At 40.1% G+C, this 16,452-nt stretch overlaps 1 long non-coding RNA gene across 1 annotated transcript in view; it reads right to left on the bottom strand.

Moving 5' to 3' along the window:
- Window positions 1–3,504: 3,504 nt before the first annotated feature.
- Window positions 3,505–16,452, bottom strand: part of LOC137158554 (uncharacterized) — a 41,631-nt gene continuing 28,683 nt past the window's right edge. Inside the window, exon 3 of the long non-coding RNA XR_010921446.1 lies at window positions 3,505–4,202. This is a non-coding gene — a long non-coding RNA (uncharacterized lncRNA). The remainder of the gene's footprint in view (window positions 4,203–16,452) is intronic.

Here is a 16,452-nt window from a genome sequence, read left to right as displayed (position 1 = left end):
GCCCTACTGAAGGCACCTCTTGCAGGGGTGAGGGAGTGATTGACATGAAGCCATGACTCAGCTGATCTACTCATACCTGTTGCCATAACCAAAGATGCCCCATATGTAGACCGGCACTTCTGGAGCAGAGCCACAAGCACAGACTGGTGGGACTACATTGTCATTTAGACCCAGGATGACCAGCAGTGAGCCCAGAACTTCCCCATTAAGAAGCAATTGTTCCAGGAGCTGTGTGTGCAGCTTGCCCTGGACCCTTCAGCATCAGGACAACACGTGAAGGAGGCCATGCCAGGCCAGAAGCAGGTTGTGAGCCATCTGGAAACTGGATACCCAGACTGCTCCAGGCACAAGGTTATAACCAATTTGATGTTGGTAAGTCAACTGTGGGGGCTGTGATGGTGACCAATGTAGGATGTACTGGCAGGATGCATGAGGCCAGTGTTTTCCAGAGATCAGGATGTTTGTTACCTTCATGGACAAGCAGGGACAATATTCCCACCAAATGACATTTTTATTAATGGAGTCACTGTCCCCACTGTTATTCTAGGGTTAGAAGGCCCCTTTGCTCCCTCTGCTGTCAGGGCTTATGAAACCAGACTCTGATTTCAGAGAGCTTGGCAAAAGAAGGCTCAGCTACACTCTCAGTAGCTGTAGGATGGTGGTGGACTGTACATTTGGCAGATTGAAATCCAGACGGTGCTGCCTCCAGAACTGTTTGGATGCCAATGCTGTCGATGCCATCTGCTTCGCTGTGGGCTGTTGGGCACTCCGCAATGTCTGCTAGGTCAGAGGTGAGCCATTTTGCCAGGAATGGACCTAACATTGCTGGAATGGAACATGTAACCAGAAAGTGCATCAGTCATTCCTGGGGCAGGAGCCACGTTCTCAACAAAAATCAGGGGTGCTTTGTGCGCCCACAGAATAGCTTTGCCTGGTGTCATGGATGAGAAGAAATGACATAGTATTTGTAATTGAGCCACACATCCCACAATTTCTGGGGCTCGGGCAGCTCGAGATTATTTTTCATGAAATGTTATTATGCATTTTATTTAAAAAAACCATTCATGTATCTCAACACAGATTCTGGATTATGGGGATGACAGTTTATGAATTTTGTTATGCATTTTGTAGAAACTGTTTATGTACCTTAGTGCACAGTTTATGAATTACGGCAATGAAGTTACACTTTAATAAATGTAATAAAACCACACGTGTAAACAGAGCTCTTTATTAATGGAACATGCATGTAAATGACAACAATACAAAAACCTGATGGGCAGATTGTCACAGTGTAGCTGGTGCCTGCAGGCAGAGCCGGTCCAACTGCCGTGTCACAGTAGGTGCATCCAGTTGAACCAATTAAAGAGAACAGGGCTACACGTGGGGCTATAAAGGCCTGTCAGATGGCAAGAGTAATAATTAGCACAAGCTGTTTCTGGGGAGAGGAACCACAGAGGAGTGGTGCTAACTTCTGTAGTGGGCCTCTGGACCAATGGGCCAGGTGTCCAGCAAGGTAACCCTAAAGCTGCTGTTCCAGAAGAGCAACCGAGCTGGCTGATAGCGGAGTTGGCTGCTGGCTGAATGAGGACTGGATGAGAAGGGAGCTGACTGGGAAGCTGCAAGAAGCAGGGTTACCAGAGACTCCTGAGAGGAGAGGCCATGAAACCCTAGGACAAAGGGCAAGGGGACTTTTTGTTTATTTTCCTAGGTTTGGATAATAAACCTACTTAAAGGAAACTGGGAATGGCAGTGTATACTTGTCAAGCTGGGGAGAAACCTTGTCATGTCACACAGACCAGCTGCCATCAAACAAAACCAATTAAAATAATTTATAAATCCCCACATTTTTCCCCCGGGGGAAGGTGTGGGTCATATGATGGACCTTGTTACAATCCTTTCAAGCCAGGCAAGCTCTGGAAGACATCGGAAGTGCCTGGTCTGGATGAAGATGGCCAGCAAAGGACAGCCATCCATCTATGCTACAGAGACAGAGAGGGCTTGTGAGCAGCCCTAATAAGCAGACCCTGCCAGTATGGTATTACAGTCATGGAACTAGACTTACTATTAAGTTAACTGCCTTCCCTCAGATGGAAACGTACTTCATGACTTTCAATTTTAAGAAATTATGGCTACAAGTGACACCACCACCAAGTGGGTCTGACTGTCATTCTTCTGTCCCTGATCCTGCCATTCCTCTCCAACCACAAAGTGACTGTCATCGGTGCTCTCCCTATATTCTGGGGCAATGCAGGGGCCTGCCCAACATCTGCCACAAGAGCACACTGAGGGCTGCTCTAACTTACACTCAACTTCCTCCTGGGAAACCAAGAATAGCTGTAGTACAGTGCAAACTCCAGCCACATGGCTGAAATGTCCCCAATCCACCCCCTATACTGGAGGCTAGGACTGGGGCCAGTGTAATGTCTTTATGCCAGCTCTATACCAGCTCAGGGAGTTCCCTTCTTGTGAGCCATTTACACCGACTTTAAGGCCTCTTTACATTGCCAGAGCAACATAAAAAGGCTTTAGAGTAATGGTGTGTCATGAGTTGACTTCAGCATAGCACATTATCCCCAACAAGAGGGCAGAGTCTTATAACTAGCCAGAGCACATACAACCCAGCCAACTATAGCAAGAGAAATGCCTCCATTTAGCCACAGGACAGGTACAGCATGGGCATCAGTCATAAATTTCCCCACACCACCTCTCACCAACATAACTCAGCCTAGATCTGGAGAGACCACTTATATCAGTCAGATGGAATTCAGTCTCCATGACCTATTCAAATTCCTGACCTCTCTGCTGACACAGCTGACCAAGTCCTGCTCTCAGTCAGACCACCTCTTGGCTTCAGTGGAGTTACTCTGGATTGACACTGACAAGAGTGCGGACATTTCCTTCTGAGTGCTCTAGCAGTGTTTTAAATGTGGATACAATGTAGGATTTAGACTGCAAGCTCCACAGGGCAGGAACCTTATCTTATTTTTGTCTAATAATTAGTCCAATGCACTTCTCAGGCTCTATACAGGTAATACAGAAGAGACCTGCGCTCTGGACAATGTCCCTGCATTTAAATAAAGAAAACGAACAGATAAAATGCATACATATATAATCCAGCAGCGAAATGTCTAACCCTTGTCCATACTCCCTCCCCCACCCTTGTTTATCTTCCCTTGCAGCGTGATGTCTAATTTAGACTGTAAGGTCTTCGACTACCTTCTTTGCCCCCCATACACCTGTAGTGCTATATAAACAGCAACAACAAAACTAAGCTGACCCAGCCATTTCATCTGAGAGGTTGAGAATTTGCTGGGCATGACTTCCTGTCCCTCCTGGCTTGTGCTGGATTTGAATCAGTGACCTAGAAGTGAAAGGCTTTGTTTCTAGGCATTACTAATCCTTTGAACCATCCACCTCCCTCTTTTTATTGGCAATAATTATTCATTGCCATTATAATTCTTTTGATCCATTATCAAGGAAAAATGATACTGACAGATGGTCTGGGACTATCTCGGCACAGATATAGACACCATACATGATAATGAAATTTCCCAAACTACAAACTCCAGGATTATTGAAGGATTATTCAGAACTGTATAATATTCCAATAGGGCTCAGTCAAGCATTAATTGCTACCAGCAAAATAAATTATAGACAGTGGAAAGACCAGACATCTTCTAATTGTGTAGATCTGATTAAAAAACATAAGAAATAGGATCCTTCAGAATCAAAGACCTATAGGCAAACTTTACAGACAAAAAAAGGAAGAGACATCAAGAAAAGAAATGCTTATATAGATCAATGCTTAGTTGAAGAAAAAAATGTATTAGGGTAACAGCAATACATTTTGTCCATATAGTAGCATCTTTAAGAATACTTATTATTAATTATTATTATTATTATTATTATTAAAGGACCAACGAGGCATTGTTTGGGTCCAGATCCAGTTTAGGATGAGGGTAGCAGTTCAGGTTGGAGGCAAAAATTAAGGCCAGGCTCATATTTGATGGTCTTGAAAATCTTTGAGATTTCAATTTCATTTTGGATCAGACTCCTTCACAAGCTTCAAGGGAGATTTGTAGTCAATCCTCTTGCTTTGGCCCATCTCTACTTTTTAGGCATTAAATGCCTGATCTCCAGAAATGCTGCACCCCCAAAACTGAACCCAGCTGGATTCAATGGAAGCTGGCAGCGCTCTGCAGCTGTGAAAACAAATTCCTTAGTATTTATTCCCTGATATCACATTTGTAATTTCTTCATTCTGGATGAGCCCTGCCTTCATGATTAGGAGCTGAAGGTTGTGTCCATACATCATCAAAAATGTAATTTCCCCGAGATTAGGGGAAAAGGGTCTCCAATTTCACCTGTGACCTCCCCGTCATAACATATTAGTGTTGGCTCTGTACAAATAAGTAATTACACAGGGTTGGACTCAGAGCACGCCAGCTGCAGCTGCAACACACTGCAAACCCTGTTCCGAGTTTGTCATCAGTGACATGCCTGATTTTATGTAGACTAACTCTCAGCTTGTTTAACATTTTAGCCTTCTCTGTACCATCTTGCTAAAATCTCCACACTTCATTTACTGTGTTACGAATTGAATAATTATAGAGCAGCAGTGGAACAGACAGAAAATCAGATACTCTGTTAACACATTTCAATGGAAATTCACAGGCTAGTGTTTCAGATCTCAACTATATAATGTCATTGGATGGTAACAATATAGTAGCAGGCTTAACACCAGCAAAACACAGAAATGTCTCTTTAAATGATATTTTTCAATATACTATCACCTGGGAACTGGATAACTCCGGAGGTTGATATTGCACTCGGATATTACAGTGATAAGTGATATAAGAACCTAGACTATAAAATAGAATGGAAAAGTATACCAGGGCCTTTCCTTCCAGATTTCCAGTTCAGTTCCAGCCCAGATTAACAGCGACAGAAGATTGTTACTAGCTGTTTGGTGGCCTATGAGAAGCGAGTTTTGGGAGGGGTCTGGTCTCAGTCCAGAGCCTGGAAGACAGGCATCCACAACACCGAAGCATTGACACTGATGGACTCTCTTAGCACCAATACTTTTAATCTCTTCTGGTATTTCCTCTGCATCATGAGCAGGGCAACAGAAAAACAGCAGCAAATACTGGCAAGTGCTCTTCCTCTATCCAGCAAGTCAGCCGCAGAACCAGAAATAGAACCCAGGTCTCGTGACTGTCAGTCCCACATCCAATTCACAGTGCCCCCTAGGCATGTCACTGGAACCAGAGTTTTCAAAAACTGTAGGTACCCAAATCCATATTTAGACATTCATCCTGAGCATCTACAACGCCCAATGAAATCATTTTAGACAACCAAATGTTACCGTTTTGACCTTAAACTATTAGTCTCCAGTTCTATTAGATAAAGGTAAGGAGACTTCCCTATCCAAGATGGCATATTTTCAAATATCACTGTAGTAAACATGGCTTCTATTTTATACAGGAAGAAAGTAGGGCTAAAAAAGTTGACAACCTCCTTCATGGCACTGTCTGGTAGTTCAGGTATATCACAGTCAGGAGCCATAGTGTCTGATCCTTTTTAAAAGACAAACAAAACATTGACTGACTCTGGGCATGTCCACCTTCTCAAACCTCACTTTTTCTCCCTCTGTAAAATGAGGGCAATTCTCATCCTTCTAGATCCCCTGGCTACTGGGGACTTTTACAAAGGTTTTAAAAAAGGACAGCTCCTCAGTTACTCTAAATCAGTATAGCTCCAATAAAAACAATGGAGCTGCATGATTTACCCCAGCTATTGAATTTTCCAAACAAAAGTGGATGTGAGTTTTTGCTCACAGCCAGGGAGTAAACATTTCTCATGAAAATTCATTTAAAAAAATTAGTAACATCATGAAATTGTGATCATTCACCAGATGTGCTATGTGCTGGAAAATGGAAATTTCATCTAAAATCTACTTTCATGGTAAAGATTTCCCCCAGCTCATGTTTCACAAATACAGTGCATTGTTAAACAGCATCATAAGTGGAGGTAGAAATAGGAAAGTGATTGATTTTATTTCACTTTGAAACGGAAAATAGACTTTACAAATAAAAAAATTGAAACAAGGAAAATTATGCATTCAAACATTCATAGCAAAAATCCTCTCCTATTGTCCATCTATCAAATTAGTTATTTTTACTTATCCCTTATATTTATTTTATCCTCATGTATATTGTAAATAATTCTAGACAACAACACATTCAAATAATATTTACTAGCCCAGTAATATAGTTGACTCTATAAATTTGAATATTCAATCAAATAAATTAAGCTACATATTTATTGAAAGAGGAAGCATCATTTTATCTCTTTTCCCCTTCTCCTACAGTAGCATTTAAGGCCTTTTCCCTTCTGCTTTTCTAAAGTGATATCATTTATTGTAGATAATTGTATTGTATACAATTCCTGAAGGACATGATTCAAAGTCTATTGAAGTCAATGGAAGTCTTTCCACTGACTTCAGTGTACTTTGGATCAGATCTTAAATGTTTTATCATTGCTATTAGCTAAACATTATTTTTTAAGTAATTAAAATCCACACAGCGTTTGCACTGGTAAGAATGGTATCACTTTTTTCAAAAAGCCTCTTGGAAACCTGCAAATCACCTCTTGTACGCCTGAAAAATCATTTATACACACACAAATGATAGTCTGAGTGTTCTGAATGTATGTCCCCAATCCATCACTTCTTATTCAAGAAAACGACACACACATGCTAGTCATGTGTGTACATAATGATTTGCAGGTTTACAAGAGGCTTTACAGACATACAAATCCCCTTGGGTCTTATCCTGCACTCCATAGATCAAACAAGTCTATGAAAATCAATGGGATTTTTTAACCATGCAGGTGGGACAGGATCTGACATGATACAGTGCTAGGTTAGGTGCTGATGTGCTTACTCTTCAATGGCAATCGATGCCTGAACTAACATCCCCACTCCTGGAAAGTGCTCCATGCTTATGGAATTCTTAGGGTGAAATCCGGGCCCCACTACAGTCCATGAGAATTTTGCCATTAACTTGTGTGGGGCCCGGATTTCACCCTTACAGTAAACATGGAGAAGCATGCAGAACTGGGATCTATTACAGCATGGCAAAAATAATTCATATGTAACTGATTTTTGTTCACATTTCACAGAATTCTGTTAGTCTGTGGGGCACAGGACTGTCTGCTCTGTTTGACTAGGCACAAGTTAAATATTTAATATAAATTTTTTTTGATTTAATAAGAATAAAAATTGTTATTTTTAGATCAAGAAAATGAATTTCTAGAATATGGAGCCCAGACAATTGCGTTGGATGATAATTTCCACCAGAGACATAATGCTGACCTAATGCAATGTGACAGCTTATTACAGAAGCAGAGTCTCAGATTCTGAGCTAAGTAACATTCAGAAAGGTCCAGCACCATGAGCTATAGTTCAGCATTCAGTTTTAAAGATTAAACCTTTATAATGAAGAAGTTACCAAATAAAAACCTCTTTTCAGTCTGTTACTAGGACACTAATTATGAACAGCACCCACTTCATCATCCTTTAAACTTTCCTTACATTTGTTCCAGAATAATACATTCAGAATTAAAAGGTTGGAGGACCACAGGAAGGATTTTAAGGGGTTTGAGGGGATGGGGGGGGAGTGGACGGAAATCACACCAAAAGCACATTTCTACTCTTGCTTGCATGGACACCAGTCGATGTTCTCATTGTAGAGCTTTAAAAAACAATAAGATCTCAGCTTTGCCTAACATATTTTTACAATTGACACACTCAGTCACCATGGCAACAATGTTTACTTATTTTAATGCCTTTAGTTTTCAGCAATGGGCCAAGAAAGCTGGTGTTGCCTTCTACCAGTCACTTGATCCTTGTGATAGTCAGTTTCACGTCTAGAGAATCAAGTCTTTGGAGCTAAATTCATGCCTTGGGCAATGCCACTGCAGTCAGTTATTCCACTGATAAAATGAAAACAAAGTGTTAAATTTATCTGTTAAAAAAGGCACCAGGTGCATAGTACCGGGTTTCATCAAGCAAAATGCATCAACCTACCACAAATGCCCTTTCATTTTTAAAAAAATACTTCAGTAATTGCTCAGTACTACGGTTTACAACAATGCTTTGGATCAGTACTGTGAAATGCTTTCATTTGTTTGTCTAGCCCACAGCCATATCACCTTGGGCTGTGATTCTGTCAGAACTCTCATGCTGAGAAAGGTCAGGATCGGTCAGCATTTGATAGATCTCCAGAGAACACCTACACACTGAAGAAAATGGTGATCCAGAAGTCAGCAGCTTTTCCAGTATTCAAGTAACACCCTATCATGGTGTTAGGGTAGGGTATTTTGGATCAGACATAAAACCAAGGTTTTAGGACATTTGTTATTAAAGATCACATAGTGCAAACACACACACACACACGTTAAACCCAGTACTTTGAGCAAATTCCAACTCTGATAATTGTATTGTTCCTACCTAAATTCCCCTTACAGTTTCAATTAGCTGAAATATTCTTCCTCACTTCTTGTCCACTGTTGTAGAGCATTACTGTGCACTGTTAAACTGCTGCAGCATTCTGCCCAGAAGTGGTTGCATTTCAGTGCTGAGTGAAGGGATTTCTATGCACTCCCTCTCTCTTTCATAAGAGCTTTGAGACCCCAACCCACAAAAAGCACCCTGCATACAAACTGCCACATCCTGCATAGCAGAACCATCCAGTTCCTCTTCCATCATGGCCCTCCATTTCCACATAGTGCGAGGTGTCACAGATCCACAGGATCCTGTGGATCTGTGACACACCCCAGTTTTGCAATCTGTTTGCGGACAAATTCATAAAAAGAAAAAAGGTGAGATTTCTCAAAATAATTCAATGTAAATTATTCACTCAGTTCTATTTATCATACAGGGGTATTTCTAGCTGTCATGCAGTTCATTTGGAACAGTAGGTATTTTATTGCTAGTCCCCCTGCAGACCCTTCCCATATACCCATTCACTAATTACTGTGAATAAGCCATCCTCATATCTGCAAGGCAAATATTTCTTCAGTACCAACTATTTTGCTGTGAAAGTGAAGTCAGATTGCTTTAAAGGTCAGGGGGATGAGAGCTAAAGTAGAAGAGATGCACAGAAAAAATAAAAAAGGAGTCAAATGTGTCTAAATATAATTTATGCAAAGTAATGGTTTTTCCCATCCACTTACCCACCCACGCCAAGCAAAGAGATTTAATAAAGAAAGAGTCCTAATAAAAAGCCAATTTAAAGATGAATCACCTACCTGCTGTTTGTGCTTCCATCTGGGTCACTGGGATATTCATAAGAAGATTAATGTGTCTGTTACTGGCTGTTTGTGCTTAAGGTCCATTTGAAATATCCTGCACAAATCATTCATAAAATCAATTGGTTCACATTGACTTTCCTGTGGATCTTTCATTAACTAGGTCCAGGTGCATCTTGCATAAACATAAATGTTCTGTGATGCTTTCAGAGCCATCTGTTTGGAACTGGAGCAGATGCATGGTTTCCTTATTGGTTCTTTTATCTGGACCTTTGTGTTTCCAGCTTCAAGTGTAAACTGCTTCTTTTAGATTCAGACAAATTTCCTTTATTTGTGATCTCAGGAAAAATTCTCACTAGATTTTTGGTTTTGTTTTGCCCTGACCTGCAATATCAAACTCTAAACTTTGGCAGCATGAATTCTTGCAAACATCCACCCATGTGTGGTGGCTCATTGCTGCCTGGAAATGCCAGATTTCCAATGAGAAAACTGTAAAGTCTGTATGGAGCACGCCATGCAGTGTTGCTACCATTGTCTCCATCCATTCTTCCCAGGGCCCTGCTCCTCAATCCTGACTGAGCACTGGACTGGTGAAGGAACTTTTATGGAAGTGGAGGCAGAAGAGAGCAAAACACGTGCCATCAATTGTAGCTGAGAAGATACAGAATCCCGTAGACCTGAATTCAGGTCTGCCCCTATAAGTGAAGGAGGAACTGATTTTGAAATGTGTGTGTTTGTAGGGTTAGGAAGGCCTTAAATATGTCGTCTAACTAGCCAGAGTCTAACAAGTTCTCACATTGCATTCACCACCTTAACACTGCCAGGCTGAATCTTTCCACAAAGATTGCATTTTAAAAAAGGAAACATCAATTAAAATAAGCCTGATTGTGAGGAGGTTTATCCCTGAAGTCATAAAATTGTCATTGTTGCAAATCCCAAACAGATTTCTGAGAGCAATGATTGGGTAGGATGGGAACAGAACAGCTAGAATGAAATGCAATGAATTTTGCAAGTCAGACATATTTGGCAACAGTGCATTTGTGCTTTTAATATTTAATTGGCACACAGTTTAACCTTTCACTATATTGGCTGTTTAAGTACATGGAGTTTCATAACAGCTTTAGTCATGACCCAATTGTTTTACTCCTGCAACATGATTACACTCATCACTCACTCCGTTTTTTCTTTTGACACATGAAGAGTGTGTAGAACCCTGAATAAGATCTTTTGCATCCTCTTGTCTATACAAGTTTAATTGAAAAAAGTTACACCAAAATCAAAACTGTTATGGACAGAGAGCACGGCACCCAAATCTCTTTGAAACTTAGTGCATGTTGGATACCTTACTCTTTTAGGTGCCTTCAAAAAAAAAAAAAAACCCAGCCTTAATCCCCAAAAGTGTTTTTTTCTAAAAAGGTTTTCAGCAGGACTTCTTGGTTCTAGTCTCAGCCCCTTGCAGGAAGCTCCTAACCTGCATGTTTAAATGTCCACATCATCCTGGACACTAAGAGAAACTTTGGAGAAACTGTGGCTCAGGATTTAGAGAATTTAGTGTTATTTAACTAATATGGATAGATGGGGGGGAAATATACTTGGAAATAAGAAAGTAATTATCACATATTTTTTAAAAGCTCTAGAGTGGGAGAGAATATTTACTCACCTAGAAGAGTTGATTCATCTACTTTTGGTAGGGTACTGGATGGACCATGTGATGGGACACAAAACCTTTCACCTCTATCATGTTAGTTCTAATCCACTGAGATTAGTTATGACCAAGAGTCACTACCACCCAATAGCTGTTCACTCTATACAACATAAGATGTTGGTCTCCATCCATTGACTAGCATATAAGCCTTCATCTTAGAAAACCATCACCATTACTTGAATTCTTGCTGTTGGTGGAATCAGAGGATATGTCTACACTGCAATTAAACACCTGTGGCTGGCCCGTGTCAGCTGACTCAGGCTCACAGGGGTTGGGCTGCGGGGCTGTAAAACTGAAGTATAGACATTTGGGGGCTGCAGCCCAAACATCTACACCACAATTTTATAGCTCCGCAGGCCTGAGTCAGCTGACATGGGCCAGCCGTGGGTGTTTAATTGCAATGTAGACATACCCAGAGAGGTCAAAGATTGAATGGGTGATTGAGACTGAACGATCCTTTCACCTACCAAAGATGCTCCTCCTGATGAGTGTTGAAAAATATTGGTAGGGTCAATATGGCTTGCACAATCATTGCAGTACTTTTTCTCAGTGTAAGTAGTGATTTCAGGCCACCGGACACTTTTGCACCAAATCGTGAGGCAAACACATACTCAAACCAGGGCTACTCACTCAGCTACAATTGGGGTGACCTGATGTCCCGATTTTATAGGTACACTCCCAATATTTGGGGCTTTATCTTATATAGGTGCCTATTAACCCCCACCCCCATCCTGATTTTTCACATTTACTATCTGGTCACCCTAGCTACAATGACTCACTCCTCCAGCAGAGCCTGCAGTGACTCATCCTTCAGGCATGCTGCAGCAGCCTATCCCTGGACAGAGCCTGGATCAGATGACCCCCAGGCACAGTTATTTCACTCTTACCACCAGAGCAATAAATTAGTCTGTGCAACAGCAACACTCAGCTTAGAATCACCCTGCTGCCTTGCAGTTACAGGCTCCCCAGGCTTCCCACCTGCCCTTGGCTCCTGTTCCTACTTTTTCCAGCCTACTTCAGCCTTGTCTGTACCTTATTCTGACCTCACTCCACCTCTGTTCTTGACCCACTCCAGACCTGCACCTGCTTCCTGATCCCCAGACCCTTAACCTGACTTCAACCCAGCTTCGACGTTCTTCTGGACTCTGACTATGATCCTGATCTGGCTTGTGCATGGACCCTAATCTGATTCTGACCCACAGCCTGTTCCCAGACCGTGGTTTCAGCACTGACGTCAAACAGGTCCCAACTCTACATGCAGCTTTGACTCTTGGTACTTCTTATCGACCACCACCCCAACCACCAGGGCTGATTGCCTAGAATCAAGAGCCTAACACGAATTCCCTGCTAGAGATAATATGGCAGAAAAAACAATTAGGAATTTATGGTCAGGAATAGTTTTAGCTCACCCATGTAGAACAAGTAAATAGATATGGTTTCACATAGTGGGTAAGACTGAAGTTGTCTTGAAAATTTATCAACCATATTAAGAAAATAAAATGAGCTCTTAATGGACGTGTTGACTTAATCAGCCAATAATTACTATTGAGCCACTCAGGAAAAAAACCAAAAAAAGCAGTAAAACATTTATATTCATTTACACGCTAAGTTATCATTAAATGAAGAATCAAATCAGCACAATCCATAACATAACTAAGCACACTTGGATAACACACAAGTCCACATGCAAAATTATCCAAATGTCTCAGGATGCAAAGTATATTATCAATAGCTTGTAAGGGCAGAGCGTCATTCACAACTAAAGCTAGTCAGCAAAATCTCATTTTGGACCAAACAAGGAAATAAAATGCATCACAAATGTTGCAATTTCCTCCACTCCCCTGTTTTCTGACCACATTCTGCAATATAAAGGGGACTGGTTAGTCTTAATTACTATAAGAGAGACATCCACACTGCAAAAGCCTTGGTTGAAGCCTTAACCATCTCCTGCCATCACAGCTGCAATCTCCTCCTTTCTGGCCATCCTGACACTTACCTCATTCTATTCCAATCTACCCCCAAGTCTGCTGTTGAATTATCTACTATTTCCAACTCTAACAGTCCTGTCCAGCCAATCCTAAAATCCTCTCCTTAGCTCCCTATTCTCTCCCAAAGCAAGTTCAGCCTCATGGATCCATTTCCACCCGCCCCTCAGAAATTTCCTCTCAAAGCCACTCATTCCTCACTTATAAGCAATATATAGTCTAAAATAATTTAGAAATACCTTCTGTCACCACAAAGATACATTAACGCCCAGTATGACCACATGCTTATGCTGATCTCCTGCCTGTTCTCTCTTTTCCTTCCCCATCCCTTCTGTTTGTTCTTGTCAGTTACTGCCAGGCATAATGCCCATTACTCCCATTGATGTCAAGAGAATTACTTGTAATGGAAAGCACTTAGCCCACTTGTAATTGCTTTCAGGATTGGGACCATATATGTTAAGCTCTTTGAGGCAGGGAAACCATCTTCATCTGCACTACTAAGAACTATATGTATTTATGGAGCTATCAGTAATTAATTATTATGCAGTCTTAATTCTATGCATCTTGATAGTTCAGGTTTTGTTTGTAACACTAAAAATAACAATACATTCATTATGCCAAAAATAAATCTGATCTAAACTGGTTACACCAGGATAATTATATTACTGTCTGTTTGCTCTCCCTCTATAGAAACAGCTATAGATCATCGAATTAAGTTTTGAGTTTCTCAATACCATGGACAGCTCCATTCTGAAGCAAATGCAATATCATAACACTCACAGAAAGCTAAACAAGCTATTTCTATATAGCATCTGCCAGCAGCACTGATTTTTCTGACATGCAATTTTTGTGACAATGAGATTTAATGTTATTTTAACAACTTTCTTATATTAGCACAGTCTGTTTACACTCAGGCAGCAGTAAGCAATTGTGAAAAGGAAGTTACTAGTAAGGTATGGGATTTTTGTTAAATTAATGCCAATTCAAACAGATGTTATCAGGCCTATGATACCAATTAACATTTTAAGTGATAGAGATGTCATATTTACGAATATGTGGAGAATATATAATTAAACAGCCGGCTGGAAAAGTGTCAATGAAGAACTGTACATATGTTGAAAGTAAACTGCTAATAAATACATCTGCAAGCATAAAGCAGTGTCTTGACTCATTCACAGGATCCTGAGGGAGCTATGATTTACTGTAATAAGACACCTTTTTCTGTTTTAATTTACCTGGGGCATTATTGCAATCCAATGGCATTGACTGAGAAGCTCAGAATGTGAATTCCTGAAGAATTAAATGATGTTTAATCATGAGTTTAATCACAGTTATTTCAGATCACAATTTGTAGAGCTCCATTACTATAAGCTGTTAAGAGAGAAGCATATTAGATTCCTCAGGGATGCTGATGGAAGACTTTGCATATGATTTAGGGGGATTGCAATGCTATAATTAAATCCTCTGATTTATTATCAACACAGGAATCAAAACAGTTTCTTAAGGTGTCTATTTTGAAAAATAATTTCATGGAAACAGCTGAAGCTTTCAGAAACATTCATAATGCAGTGATTTCCATTAGAAAGTCACCATCCACCCACAGAAACTCTAGTGTGCTTATCCAAGGCCGCTGGCATCAAACATAGCAAGGGTGGAAACATATACAAGAGTGGGCCAGCCTCTCTTATACCTCGTGTAGTTGGAGAGAGTCAATTACAGAGGGGCTCTATTCAGAAAAACATTAAATCACATGCTAAATTGTAAACATCTGCTATTCAGCAATGCGCTTAACTACCACTGACTTCAGATAACTTTCATGTACATCTGGCAGGCTATCCTCACCCAGCTTGAGCATACGAGGGGTGCTGAATGAGCTAGTACACCCAATCAACATCAAGAAATCAGGTGCAGCCTTTGGTTCTGATAGTCAAAAAGGGTCATTTTTGTGATGACAGAAATCAGACACCTCTTCCTCCTATGCACACAGGCTTAAAGAAATATAGGGTAGAGGGTTGATGAGATGAGTGATACCAATTCACAGCCAGTGAAGGCAGAACTGAGCTCTTTTCATATGATTGGCTGTGAGATTCCAGTGAGTTTGCTTTCTCTCTTTATCTCATTTTAGTACCTAGGAAATAGCTGTATTTTTAATACAAATTTCACCTGGATATTTCTTTTGTGACCAATAGAATTTTTTGGCAATGTTTCTAACGTAGGCTGGAGTTTCGCTCTAACTTTTCTTGTCACTAACAACTATCATTCCTGTATAAACATTGGTCACATTTTATATTAAGGTTCCACTTATAAAGAGTTAATAAATGATTAATGGATGCTATAATCATGCTACAAGCATAAGCAATGTGTTTTAGAGTTTGTTATAAGGACAGCAGTAGAAAACATTATAGATGGTTAAGTCATGACAATTAGCAAACTATTGCCCTACTAAATAATCTGTAACCATTTATTGAAATATTTGTTAATCTTTTATTAACTCTTTATAACATATTTATAAATAGAACCTTAATGTAAAGTGTGACCCAAATCTTTTTATTCTCTTTTGCTGCTATTTGTGCAATCCTCACCTCTTTCCTTTTTTGCTGCTAATTGCCACTGAGTGAAATCCTCAAAAACAAGACAACCTGACTTTTAAAGCTATTATTTATAGTAATACCTTATACATTTATGGTGCTTTTATAATTTGGATCCATTTCTCTGTGTGGAAAGGGGAAGAACCCCTGAAGTCAGCACAATGCTGAAAAAATTAAGGATATCAGCAAATCTCTGAATGTGCTCTGATTCCCCACTTTCTCATCCCCTATGTCATCATTTATATCAGTGCAAAATGAATATAAACAATTACTAAATCAGAATTCACCGTCTCAGCATGGGCAACATTCTGCATTCACTTTGCACAATTGCACATGAGGCAATGCAGTGGAGAAGGGAAAAGGGAAAAAAAAAATTGTCCAAAACTTTTTTTTGGCAAAAAAAAAAAAAATGCAGATTTGACAACAATGAAAAATTTTTGCAAATTCATGTCATTTTCACTGAATTGCTTTGGGGAAAAAAGATTTTGAAAACATCAAAGTGTTTCATTGACATTTATTTAAACATTTTGATTTTTCAGTTTGAAATGATTTCTTGTTTCAAAATTTCTTTCAATTTCATTTAACCCAAAACTTTTTATTCCAATTTTTTTGAATTGCTGATGAACCAAATATCTTTCACACAGCTCTAGTGGAGAGTCACACTCTGCAGTAACAGATAAGTGCCTTGGCCAGCTCAATAGCAGCATCTTCACAGGGTCAGAACGAGGACATTTGTGGAAGCTACGAAAGATGGCACCTAGGAGTAATAGTCAAGATGCCTTTGTTAAAAAGTTAACATGAAAGATACATTGCAACTAGAAATGGAACTAAACCAAAAGCCTAGATCCAGCCACTTCCAACA

This window comes from Emydura macquarii, unplaced genomic scaffold, assembly GCF_026122565.2.
Source record: "Emydura macquarii macquarii isolate MOO-44397 ecotype Brisbane River unplaced genomic scaffold, CSIRO-AGI_Emac_v2 contig_1713, whole genome shotgun sequence".
Classification (NCBI taxonomy): domain Eukaryota; kingdom Metazoa; phylum Chordata; order Testudines; family Chelidae; genus Emydura; species Emydura macquarii.
This window is presented reverse-complemented; position numbering and strand designations above follow the sequence as displayed.